At 38.1% G+C, this 13,961-nt stretch overlaps 1 long non-coding RNA gene across 1 annotated transcript in view; it reads right to left on the bottom strand.

Annotated features, from left to right (window-relative positions):
- Window positions 1-511: 511 nt before the first annotated feature.
- LOC125158316 (uncharacterized) overlaps window positions 512-13,961 on the bottom strand; it is a 47,764-nt gene continuing 34,314 nt past the window's right edge. Inside the window, exon 3 of the long non-coding RNA XR_007149338.1 lies at window positions 512-1,070. This is a non-coding gene — a long non-coding RNA (uncharacterized LOC125158316). The remainder of the gene's footprint in view (window positions 1,071-13,961) is intronic.

Genomic DNA, 13,961 nt, shown 5'->3' with positions numbered 1-13,961 from the left:
TTCCATTTAGATTATAGTAAAATTGTGGTAAGTGGAATAATGGAGACCAGGGGAAGGTCCAGTTTTTGTGGCCTGAAGATTGTAGCAAAGGTGTTCGGTTCTTTTTAAGAAAAGGAATTGGGGCACCTGGGTGGCTCGGTCGGTTAAGTGTCTGACTTCAGCTCAGGTCATGATCTCATGGTTTGTGAATTCGAGCCCCTCATCGGGCTCTGTATTGACAGCTCAGAGCCTGTAGCCTGCTTCAGATTCTGTGTCTCCCTCTTTCTCTCTCCCTTCCTCGCTCTCTGTCTCTCTGTCTCTCTCTCTCAAAAATAAATAAACATTAAAAAATTAAAAGGAAAAGAATAAAAATGATAGACAAATACAAATGAAAGTGAACATTTATTTAGTATTCAAAAACAAATTTTAAGAAGCTGAAAAGTATCACAACTATCACAAAAATCTTGAAAAATAGCATAAGATTTTCACTAATTAACTACTTGACACTTCTCTAATACTTTTATTCCTACATCTTTGGCTGTACATCCTATGCATGCTTCTTCATTGGACAGCGGTTTATAATATTAGAGAAGAGTAACTCAGTCTTCTTAATATAGTTGTTTAACACTTATTTTAATTATTGATAGTTGGAATGCATAAAACATACAACTCCACACACAAATGGCCTTGCTGTTTATACTAAAGCTGCAGATTTGCATCTCACAAATAAGGGTATTGAGAAAGAGTATATTTCATTGGATTTTCAGCAGTAAATTCATGGTGCATTTTTAAGTGCATGGGCTGCATTATCGACTGAATTCTTCTAGGAGACAGTTTCCATTTCCAGTAGGTATTGACGAGAGCTGCCTCCTCAGTTTGCCACTCTACATGAATAATGGTTAGAAGAATTTTTCACACATTAGCTTCTGGTTCTAGACAGACCTTTCTACTCCAAGAACGTATTTCCAGTGCCAAATGTGGTATGATGCGTTTATAAGACTATATGATCTCTGGCCCTGGACTTTCATGTTGCTGTGCCGTAGGAGTTGCCACACTGGGCAGCTAGAATACTCCGGCAAAGTGTTCCTATACTGGGACAGACAACAAGAACTTTATTAAACATGAAAGGGACAGAATCATATAAATATACCCCAGGAAATCCAAGCTATGTGTATCTTCACTCAACTTCTAATCCAAAACACAAAAATGTATAAGCCATGCCAATAAAAATCTGAGAGAAATATGATGGGAGGAGTGGGAAGTACAAAGAGGTCTTAACTGATTGCAGTTAAAATGTCTTTGTTTGACAAGTTTTTCGAAACTATAAGTTTTTCAACCATATGGATGCATTGTAAGATCACCTCTCAAGAAACTCGTGGAAGACAACATTGCTACGACTTTAGCTTCTTGGTAAATCTACCTCTTACAGACACTTCAAAAATTACTGTACAGAAAAGTTAGGTTGGGTCTGTGTTTGTTCAGAAGTTTTCCTTAGGACAAAGGTAATATTGCAGGAAAATATATAAATTGCCTGGGCAAAACAAACTTTTAAGCTCTTTTAGGACTCCTGTTTGCATACCAAGAATTGCTATTCTAATTTCAACTTTTTCTCAGCCATTCTTTGGAGCAAGTCTCCCAAAGATTTCTTCATTTACCTAAAAATGAATGTGGACACATACCACAAAATGAAGGTTTATGTAAATAGAAACATAAAATGTTGCTATTGGGATGTCCCCTTTCATAGCTTTTTAACATTATACTATGAGGCCTGGTTAATTGAATAAAACAAGAAAAGTAAATAAAAGGTATACAGATTGGGAAGGAAGGTGTAAGACTATCTTTGTTCATAGATTTCATGGTTGTCTATGTAGAAAGTCTGAAAGGATCTACCAAAAAACTCCTGGAACTAATAAGCAATTATACCAAGGTTGCAGGATATGAGGTTAATATATAAAAGACATCATTTTCCTATATACCAATAATGAACATTAAATTTGAAATTAAAAACACAATATCATTTACATACCCTCAAAAATGAAATACTTAGGTACAAATCTAATGAAGTATGTACAAGATTTACATGAGGAAAACTAAAAAACTTCTGAGGTTGAGTGAAATCAAAGAAGAATGAAATAAATGGAGAGATAATCCATGTTCATGAATAGGGAGACTCAATATTGTCAAGATGTCAGTTTTTCCCAACTTGATCTATAGATTCAATGCAATCCTAATAAAAATATCAACAAGGTATCTTATTATATTACAGACTGAATCAAAGTTTATATGGAGAGGCAAAAAACTCAGAATATTCAACACAGTATTGAAGAAGAATAAAGTTGGAGGACTGATGCCCCCAACATCAAGACTTACTATAAATCTATAGTAATTGAGTAATCAAAGTGAGCAAGTAATATACTATAGATCAAGTATTCAAGTAATACCGTTATTGGTATTAGCAAAAGAATAGACAGGTAGATCAATGGAACAGAATAGAGAGCCCAGAAATAGACACATAAATAAATATAGTCAAGTGTTATTTCACAATGGAGCAAAGATAATCTCTTCAATAAATGGTGTTAGAACAACTGGGCATCTGCATGCAAAAAAGCAAAAATAATCTTAACACAAACCTTACATCCTTCACAAAAATTAACTCAAAGCAGATCATAGACCTGAATATTAAAAGCAAAAGTATAAAACTCCTGGGAGATCACATAGGCGAGAAACTAGATGATCTTGTGTATGGCTGCTTTTTTAAGTACAACACCAAGGGCACAATCCATGAGTGACTGATAAGCTGGATTGCACTAAACTTTAGAATTTCTGCTCTGCAAAAGACAACATCAAGAGAATTAGAAAACAAGCCACAGACTGGCTGTGTGGAGAAGATACTTGCAAAAGACACATCTGATAACTGTTATTCAAAGTATACAGAGAACACTTAAAAGTCAACAATAAGAAAACAAACATCATGTTTTAAAAATGGACCAAAGAGAGGCTCCTGGGTAGCTCAGTCGATTAAGTGTCCGTCTTCGACTCAGGTCATGATCTCATGGTTTGTGGGTTCAAGCCCTGCATCGGGTTTCTGCTGTCACTGTAGAGCCTGCTTCGAATCTTCTGTCTCCCTCTCTCTCTGCCCCTTCCCTGCTTGCATACGCTTGTGTTCTCTCTCTCTGAAAAACAATCATTAAAAAAAAAAAAAAATGGGCCAAAGACCTGAACAGGCACCTCACCAATGAAGACGTATGGATGGCAAATAAGCACATGGAAAGACGTTCCATATCTTGTGTCATCAAAGAAATTGGATGCAAATTAACATAACAATCAGATACCACTACACAATTCTGAGAGTGGCCGCAATCCAGATCACTGACAGCACCAAATGGTCGTGAGGATGTGGAGCAACAGGAACTCTCGTTCACCATTGGTGGGAATGCAAAATGGTGCAGCCACTCTGGAAGACGGTTGGGCAGATTCTTACAAAACTAAATATACTCTTATCCTATAATCCAGCCATCATACCCCTTGGTATTTAGCTCATGGAGTTGAAGACTTATGTCTACACAAAAACCTTTATATGGATGTTTGTAGGATGATTGCCTTGTAAAGAGCAGTTGTTTCATATCAGGATGTACTTAACATTTAGGAAAGTAGAAATGATACTTAAATTCACAAGAATAACAACTTTTTAATTTGGAAGAATCTCTCTAAGTTTTAGATCAGTCTTAGAGATGTAGGCTAAGAAGCCAAATCATGGTATCTCCCATAGCTTTATCTGTGTTAGATGATACAGAACTCACTAATCTGTGTTCTTATGTGGACATTACAGGAAGCTGAAATGCAACTCTGTGAAGTCACTGTTGGGGTTGGAGAGCAAAATCGGAGGAAAATCATGTCGTTATTTTAAGATGTAATCTGTGTTTTTCCATTTCTTTATATCTTCTTCAATTTCCTTCATAAGCTTTCTATAGTTTTCAGCATACAGCTCTTTTACATCTTTGGTTAGGTTTATTCCTAGGTATTTTATGCTTCTTGGTGCAATTGTGAATGGGATCAGTTTCTTTATTTGTCTTTCTGTTGCTTCATTATTAGTGTATAAGAATGCAACTTTCTGTTGCTTCATTATTAGTGTATAAGAATGCAACTGATTGCTTCATTATTAGTGTATAAGAATGCAACTGATTGAATGCAATTGATTTTGTATCCTGCGACTTTGCTGAATTCATGTATCAGTTCTAGCAGAGTCTATCGGGTTATAAAGAAATGGAAAAACATTCCGTGATCATGGATTGGAAGAATAAATATTGTTAAAATGTTAATACTACTCAAAGCTATCTACACATTCAATGCAATCCCAATCAAAATTGCACCAGCATTCTTCTCAAAGCTAGAACAAGTAATCCTAAAATTCGTATGGAACCACAAAAGGCCCCAAATAGCCAAAGTAATTTTGAAGAAGAAGACCAAAGCAGGAGGCATCACAATCCCAGACTTCAGCCTCTACTACAAAGCTGTAATTATCAAGACAGCATGGTATTGGCACAAAAACAGACACATAGACCAATGGAATAGAATAGAAACCCCAGAATTAGACCCACAAAAGTATGGCCAACTAATCTTTGACAAAGCAGGAAAGAATATCCAGTGGAAAAAAGACAGTCTATGTAGCAAATGGTGCTGGGAGAACTGAACAGCAACATGCAGAAGGATGAAACTAGACCATTTTCTTAAACCATTCACAAAAATAAACTCAAAATGGATAAAGCACATGAATGTGAGACAGGATATAATCAAAACCGTAGAGAAGAAAGCAGGAAAAAACCTCTCTGACCTCAGCTGCAGCAATTTCTTACTTGACACATCCTCAAAGGCAAGAGAATTAAAAGCAAAAATGAACTATTGGGACCTCATGAAGATAAAAAGCTTCTGCACTGTAAAGGAAACAATCAACAAAACTAAAAGGCAACCAACGGAATGGGAAAAGATATTTGCCAATGACATATCGGACAAAGGGCTAGTACCCAAAATCTATAAAGAGCTCACCAAATTCCACACCTGAAAAATAATCCAATGAAGAAATGGGCAGAAAACATGGATAGACACTTCTCTAAAGAAGACATCCAGATGGCCAACAGGCATATGAAAAAATGCTCAATGTCACTCCTCATCAAGGAAATACAAATGAAAACCACACTCAGGTACCACCTCACACCAGTCAGAGTGGCTAAAATGAACAAATCAGGAGACTATAGATGCTGGCGAGGATGTGGAGAAACGGGAACCCTCTTGCTCTGTTGATGGGAATGCAAACTGGTGTAGCAGCTCTGGAAAACAGTGTGGAGGTTCCTCAAAAAATTAAAAATAGATCTACCCTATGACCCAGCAATAGCACTCCTAGGAATTTACCCAAGGGATACAGGAGTGCTGGTTCATAGGGACACAAGTACCCCAATATTTATAGCAGCACTTTCAACAATAGCCAAGTGTTGGAAAGAGCCTAAGTGTCCATCAACTGATGAATGGATAAAGAAATTGTGGTTTATATACACAATGGAATACTACATGGCAATGAGAAAGAATGAAATCTGGCCTTTTGTAGCAACGTGGATGGAACTGGAGAGTGTGACGCTAAGTGAAATAAGTCCTACAGAGAAAGACAGATACCATATGTTTTCACTCTTATGTGGATCCTGAGAAACTTAACAGAAGACCATGGGGGAGGGGAAGGAGAAAAAAAAAAAGGTTAGAGAGGGAGGGAGCCAAAACATAAGAGACTCTTAAAAACTGAGAACAAACTGAGGGTTGCTGGGGGGTGGGAGGGAGGGGAGGGTGGGTGATGGGTATTGAGGAGGGCACCTGTTGGGATGAGCACTGGGTGTTGTATGGAAACCAATTTGACAATACATTTCATATAAAAAATGTAAACTGTGCAAGAAATAAATTATTTCTGACCAAGTTCTCTTAAGGAGCTTAAACTTGATTAATTCTCAGTCTGGATAAACTTTTACCTCTGGCAATTACATGCCACTATTACAGTGATTATTTTATAAAAGCAAACAAACACTATCTGGAGTTAATATTTGCTCGTGGGGAAAGTATGCCAAGAGCTTAGAATACGTTTACTGGAGATTTTGCTTGCTAGGTTTGTGTACAAAGTTTGAAACACCAAAATACTTTTAGCATCATTAAAAAAAACCAAAATGGCACACAAAGAGTTGTACCCAGTAAAGCTGAATGAAATCCGATACAGAAATAGGCAAAACGTTAGGAATTTTGGATAATTAGCCAAATACTGTCCATCCCTAATGAATTCCAGTCCAACTAACTTTGCTGTTGAGTTAGTCTCTGAAATGACCTCCGCTGAAATCTATACTATGTGCCCTTGTGTATGTCAGAGAGTCATAAGTAATGGCTGAAGTCTTGCTAATTTGAAGGTTAGGTTAATATTATGCTAAACAGACTGTGGTCTTTTGGTTTAACCTACCCACACAAGAGTTAACAATGGGATGTTGGCTAATATTCTCAACAGGGAAGAAAAAGAAACTTATTTCTGACTTTTGTATCTGCTTAGGTGTCAAGATTAATAATTTGTTTTAACAGAGTTTTCTTTGACTTAAATTCCTGGTGGGCATATGTGACTACGTTTGAATTTCAGAAAATGTGTTAGATATCTACACATCCTCTTAATTAAGCCAGGGATCCGAGAGAAACTAATATTTTATGCTGGTATCAAATCCAGATATAATATCCTTCTTAAATTCACATATGATTAACCTTTATATCAAAAAAAGAAACATAACCATGATCCATGACCCTAGGTTTGCTACCATAATTCTCTCTATTAACCTATAGGCTGCAGGCTCAGTCAATGAAAAACGACTGGTGAGTGAGGGCAGAGGAGCCAAGTGGGCCACCATCTGGTCTTTGAATGACTGACTTTCTTCAAACTTTATTGACTCCTGAATGTCTTGGGCCTCCTTGTTTATTGAGAACCTTAGGTAAGATTTCCTGTTGGCAGTGAGTAGGAAGTTAGATCTAAAATTTCTTTTCCACTTCTATACCTTGGTGTGTGCCTAAAACATTTTTCTTAGGCTGAAAGACAATAAAAATATGTCTTATGTGCTAAGCTTTATGTATGTATCTGTTCTGAGGAGCTATCAAGGGGATGCTTTGTCATTTACTACAGTGTGTGTGTGTTTCTTCTCTGGAGTTTAGGAACTCCTCTTCAGAGGCTGGGTTTAATTTATTTGTTTCTAAAGAAGGACAGGTATTTTAGTTGTTATAGAGCCTTGTTTAGGGGAGAGTTTAAGATAGGAAGTAAGAAGCTCTTTCATAGGTAAGTCACTTATTTTTACTCCAACTCTGTTTTCTCATTACCAGAACGGGTCACAGGGAGGATTAAATGAGTAAATGCATGAAAGTGCTTAGAGCTGTGCCAAGCGGCCCCCACCAAGGACAGAGGCCACACTGAGTGACCACCAAGGACAGAGGCCACACTGAGTGGCTGGAGGGGAGGGCACTGACAATCTTAGATTTCCAGCTCAGGGAGACTAGGGAGGGCATGGTGCTGAGAACCACAGGAAAGTATAGACACTAATGGTGATTGACACTTTAAATGAATTATTTGTCTGCTTTTCACGATATAAATGAAAGTCTTTTAATGATGACATTGCTACCTCAAAGAAAAATAACAAAAATGGAGAAATCCAGGAGTATAATGTGAGGAGATTTCTATCTGCTTAGGGCTTTGAAACTAAGAACCGTGCATACTCTGTACTAGAGGAGCCACCACCAAAAAATCGTTAATGACCAATCATTATTCTTTCCAACTAAGAAAGCGTTTCTCTAAATGTCTCGGAGTACAGGCTTGGGGAAATAGATGAGCAGCTACGATGTATGCATATGTGTATGTGCAAAGTTAGTGCAGAGTACATCACCTTTGCCGTTTGCAGCTGGACTGTGCCTTTGGTAAGCTCACAGATAAGACTTACATATACGTACAGTGAAACTTAATTCAGCAATTAAAAACTTCAGAAGGAAGTCACTGGATTTGAAAATGACATATTTAAAAAGTAAATGAATAAGAACTTAAAAATTATTAGTATTTGTATTTTATTTCTATTACACTATACCCTTGTTTACTTATTAAATAAACTTTCATTATGTACCATGTACGTGGCACTATGAATATATATAGAGATATATGGGATAATGAGTTAAACATATTCCCATTTTTATGGAACTCACAATCTAGTGGGAAAGATAAAGATTAAGCCATTATTAAAGCACTATTGTTAGTTAATTGGATTTTATCTTACTGGAAATTATTATTACTTGATTGGTAGAACTTACAAAGGAGTACACGGTGGGGAGAGAGAGGATAGCAAGTGAATCAGAAGTTTGGTATGCAAAGGGCAGATCAGGAAAGGCTTTTTAAAAAATGTTTTATTTGAAATAAATTCTGAAGGATAAAATAAAGAGCATGACACAAAGGAAACATTTATGTGCAAATGACTAGAGGTGGAAAAAAGCATATAGATTTTAATGAACTGGAAAAAAAAAAAAAGGCCAGTGTGAAGAATCACAAAAAGCAAGAGAGAGCTGTCATATTCGTGAACTATAGAAGCTTCTGGCATTTTATCCCCAAATTTTAATGCTTAATAAGCTATCGAATAAAGAGAGAAAAACCAATACTAGAAACTGACACATACAAAGAAAGAAAATAATAAAATAATACTGACTATCATCACCTTATTTAACATAGAATTAGAGGTGGTGACCAGTGCTGTTAGTTAAGAAAAATAAGAGATACAAGGAAAAGTAAAACTCATTACTTGTAGTTGATATTATTATAAACCTAGAAAAAACAAAGAAAAAGAGAATCAAGAAACCATTAAAATTAATAAGAGAGTTTGCAAGGCATCTGGATACAAAATCAGTGAAATCAGTACTACTTGTATTCAGCAATTACCACCTGGAAAAGTTAATAAATGATAGTAGCTGTATTCACAATAGTAAACCTAATGGTGATTAATTTAAACAAGAATATTTAATAAGGGCATGAAATATTATCTCAATAAATGGAAAGGCATTCTATGTCATTGATGGGATTTACCTACTTACTTACTTACTTACTGGGCTTTGAAGGGCCATGTGGAGATTTGAAAGCCTATTTTCTCCTTGTCAGACAAGCAACCATACTGTTCTTTACAAAAGCAGACTGGGACATAAGGATGTGACTTGTGCTGGCCTTCTGGTATTTCTAAAAGGTAGTCACTGGAATCCATTCAGGAAGCTACTGAAACATTGTTAAGGGTATATAGGTTAAAGACTTCTTATTTCTTTAAGGCTCAAATATCACTTCATTGGTGAAGCCTCTCCAAAATGTGAGGCTCCCATTTTTGTGTTCACAGCACTGTAAAAATCTATCTAATCACCCTTAGCACATCATGTTTACATTATGTGTGCATGTATTTCCTCCCTTTTTTAACTAAGAAATTTTTATTTGAGTATCGTTGATACACAATTTTATGTTAGTTTCAGGCATACACTATAGTGATTCAACATCTCTATAGGTTATGCTGTGCTCACCACAAGTGTAGATATCATCTGTCCGCATACAATGCAATTACAATATCATTGACCATATTTCCTGTGCTGTACCTTTATTCCCATGAGTTATTCATTCCATAACTGGAAGCTTATGTCTCTCCCACTCCCTTTCACCCATTTTGCCCATCTACCAGCTTCCTTCCCTCTAGCAACCATAAGTTTGTTCTCTGTATTTATAGGCTTGATTCTGTTTTTTGTTTGATAATTCATTTGTTTTGCTTTGTTTTTAGATTCCACATATGAGTGAAATACCATGACTAATCATCAGGGAAATGCAAGTCAAAACCACAATGAGATATCACTTTATACCTATAATAATGGCAAAAATAAAAAAGACAATAAATAACAAGTGTTGGTGAGGATGTGGAGAAAAAAGAACCCTCTTGCACTGTTGGTGGGAATGCAAATTGGAGCAGCACTGTGGAAAACAGCACAGAGGTTCCTCAAAAAATTAAAAATAGAAATACCAGGGGTGCCTGGGTGGCTCAGTCGTTTAAGTGTATGATTTCAGCTCAGGTTTGGCTCATGATCTTGCAGTTCTTGGGTTCAAACCCCATGTCAGTCTCTGTCTTGACAGCTCAGAGACTAGAGCCTGCTTCAGATTCTCTGTGTCTCTTTCTCTCTACCCCTCCCCTGCTCACGCTCTGTCTCTCTCCCTCTCTCTCTCAAAAATAATAAACATTAAAAAAGTTTTAAAAATAGAAATACCATATAATCCAATAATTCTGTTACTAGGTATGTACCCAAAGAAAACAAAAACATTAATTCAAAAAGATATACGCACTCTGATGTATAGTGCAGCATTATTTACGATAACCAAGATATGGAAGCAATCTAAGTACCCACTGATAGATGAATAAATAAAGTAATTGTGATGCACACTTGTGCTTGTGTACATGCACGTGCACACGTGCACACACGCACAGACACACACACCCACAGACACACACACACACAGACACATGAAGGAATATTATGTAGCCACAAAAAAGGATGAGATCTTGTCATTTGTGAAAATATGGATGGAACTAAAGGATATTATACTAAGTGAAATAAGTCAGACTATATGTTTTTTATACTAGACTCTGAGTCTTTTAAAGGCAAATACCACGTCTTCATTCAGTTTTGTATCTCTTTTTCCGAGCAGAAAATCTGTGAAAAAGCAGGTGATAAACAGTTGTTTAATTCATAGAAAAAGCACGATTTTCTCTTAGTTTTTCTTGCTTGGCTATAGATTTCTATGATTTTTGGATAGAAATCTAGCACTTTGTTTAAAAATGTTACATGAAGAGCCCATGAATTCTGGTTATAACGTCAAAGCCATTGTGTATAACAGTTCCAGAGGTACTAGGGACTTAGAAGTCCTTAAGTCAGAAACGTGGCTGTTGTTAGAGCCTGTGACTCTCTTGAGCATATCTCAGCTGCATAGATGTTTACACTGAGATGGGAGCAGTGCACTCTGGGAAGAGTTCTTTGCTGGAGTCGTCTTAGATGTCCTTAGGATTATTGGCTTCTAAGCCTGAATATCCTAGTCATAGATCCATTGGTATCACATCACTTCGGGTACCTCAGATCTCCATGTTGGTAAAAAAAATCTCAGGCGAGAAGCAGCGTAGGTCTTTGTTGTGATCAAAACATAAGCTGGGCATGGACATAGGCTCATGTCTGCTTTTTGTGTCAGCGTTGTACAGGGGTGCTGGCCAGCCCTCAGAGCCAGAGTTCCCACCTTGAAGGAGGCGTTGAGGTGTTTCATGAGTGGCACGAGGGCGTTGTTTACGTCCCTGGTGACAGAGAATCATGGGAGAATAGGAATCGGAGGGTTTAATGTCTGGCATATGATATTCCTAGCTATGGTCTGAGTTACTGGAAGGCACCGCGGTACAGGAAACACACAGGTAAGTGGCAAGCTGTGAGGTAGAATGCCAGCTCACCCCCTGATCACCGTGTGACCAGGACCATCTTGCTGGACTGTGACATGCTCATTAACGAGCAGCTGCACGTAGTGGCTGGGAGGAGCAAATGAGACGGTAGTTAGGAAAATGGGTGTTTTGCAACTTCAGTTGCCGTGAATGGATGTTTTTATTAATCCATATAAGCAACAATAGGGGAGAAGTTCAGGATGTTGCCTGGGGTCCGGGAGGAGACAGACGAGAGTTGGCAAATGGGTTCCGGTTCCTGCCTATCTTCCTGTGTCATTGGGCAGACAGACGGAAAGAAAACCTGCTCATTCTTCATGTATGCTGTCTATCAAAAATTCGCTAAATAGAAGATGCAACATAGGTGAGGAGGAGCTAATGAAGGGCGGGCATAGCGCACCCATGCTTCAGAGCTTTGGTCTGTTCCCCCTTGGGCACAAAGCGCAGGACAGGTGGGGAGTTTAGCGCCATGGATAAATGTTTTTCCTGAACGGAGATGAAGAAACGGCCCCAGAGATGAGAGACACTTGCAGGAGGGTCCTGGTGAAAGGAAGCCTCTAGATGGAAATCTCCTCTTGGAAATGATGAAGTGTGGACCAGTTAGTTAGTTGACCTCTGTCCCAGCCTGCCCTGGAGCACAGCAGAGCTGGAGCACAGATGCGGGAGAGACCAGAGGCACACGTGAATTCTTCGCATACAGACGTGGCAGGCGCTCATTTCGGAAGTCCTGGCTCAGGCTGAGAGCGAGTAGGGGTGGGAAGGTAGAGACCTGGACCTAGTGCTGACTCTGCTACTGCCAGGCTGGCCTTGGTGTCTTCCTCTAGGAAATATGAGGGTTGATGGAGCTGTTCTCTACCCTAAAATTCTGGGAAAGATAGAAAGATCATCTCTTTGTCTTCAGATGGTTTTATCAGTTTTACACGTTTCTCTTTTTTTTTATTAATTTTTGTTAACATGTATTCATCTTTGAGAGACAGAGAGAGAGACAGAGCATGAGCAGGGAAAGGGTAGGGAGAGGGAGACACAGAATCCGAAGCAGGCTCCGGGCTCCGAGCTGTCAGCACAGAGCCCTACACAGGGCTCGAACTCATGAACCGCGAGATCATGACCTGAGCTGAAGTCAGACGCTCAACCAACTGAGCCACGCAGGTGCCCCTAGTTTTACAAATATTTATTAATCCAGGAGACTTCAATGTCGGGATGGGCAGAGATGTATTTTCTTGTTACAGAGATTTTACTCTGAGAATGTAATTTCTGATGTGGTTTAATATGTGTGTTCTCCAGGGACATTATTATTATTTCCCAGGTAATTTATATTTTCTTCTAAATACTTGAATTTCAAACACATTTTTAAGCTCCAAAGTTTAAAATTTTTTCTGGTGCCCTGTATTATTTTCCAGTGGGAACTCTTGCCCAATTTCTTAGAACTTAAGATTAAACTCTCAGAAAAGTTATTTAGACCCTTCGTTTTAGAATCACATCTCTCCTATAGTTTCTCTTCTAAATTAGAAAAAAATTAGAAAGTTGCAATTTGAGAAATATCTTATTGAATTTCTCCTTGCCTGTAGTTTTCTGATTATCTTTTTTGTAACAGTTTTGTTGAGGTAGAATTCACATACCATACGATTAGCCCATGCACATTTAAATGGTTTTCAGTATATTCACAGAGTTATGCGACCGTTGCCAAAACCAATATTAGGACATTTTTATTAGCCCAGAAAGAAGTACCTTCCCTTTAGCTAACATTCCCCAAGACATTCCATTCCGGCCCCCAGCTCTAGGCAGCCATTAATCTACCTTCTATCTCTTTTGTCCGTTCGGAAAATTTCATATACATGGAATCATATAATAATGTGTTTTCTTGTGCCTGGCTTCTTTTACTTAGTATGTTTTCGGGGTTTGCCTGTGCTGTAGCACACATCAGTACTCCATTCCTTTTAATGGCCAAATAATATTTCATTGTGTGGCCATGCCACGTTTTGTTTATCCATTCATCAGTTGAGTTGATAGTTGGGTTGTTTTTATTTTTTGGCCATTATAAGTAATGCTGCCGTGAACATTTGTGTACATGTGTTTTTGTGGGCATATTTTCACTTCTCTTGGGTATATACCTAGGAGAGGAATTATTGGGTCACATGGTAACTATGTACAATCTTTTGAGGAGCTGCCAGGTTCTTAGCTAAAGTGAGTCACACCGTCTTATATTCCCACCAGTCACGGATGAGGGTTCTGATTTCTCCACTTCCTTACCAATACCTGTTGTAGTCTCTCTTTTTTATTACAGCCATCCTCCCGGGGTGTGAAGTGGTACGTAATCGAGGTTTTGATTTGTGTTATCTTAGTGACTATGAGGTTGAATATCTTTTCATGTGCTCATTGGCCCTTAGTATATCTTCGGCGGAGAAATTTGTCTTTGCGGCTTCTTCTGTTGGGACACACGTCACAGTGCCACTT

Source organism: Prionailurus viverrinus, unplaced genomic scaffold (genome assembly GCF_022837055.1).
Source record: "Prionailurus viverrinus isolate Anna unplaced genomic scaffold, UM_Priviv_1.0 scaffold_33, whole genome shotgun sequence".
Classification (NCBI taxonomy): domain Eukaryota; kingdom Metazoa; phylum Chordata; class Mammalia; order Carnivora; family Felidae; genus Prionailurus; species Prionailurus viverrinus.
The sequence above is the reverse complement of the archived record's forward strand: the minus strand, read 5'-3'. Positions and strand labels throughout refer to the sequence as shown.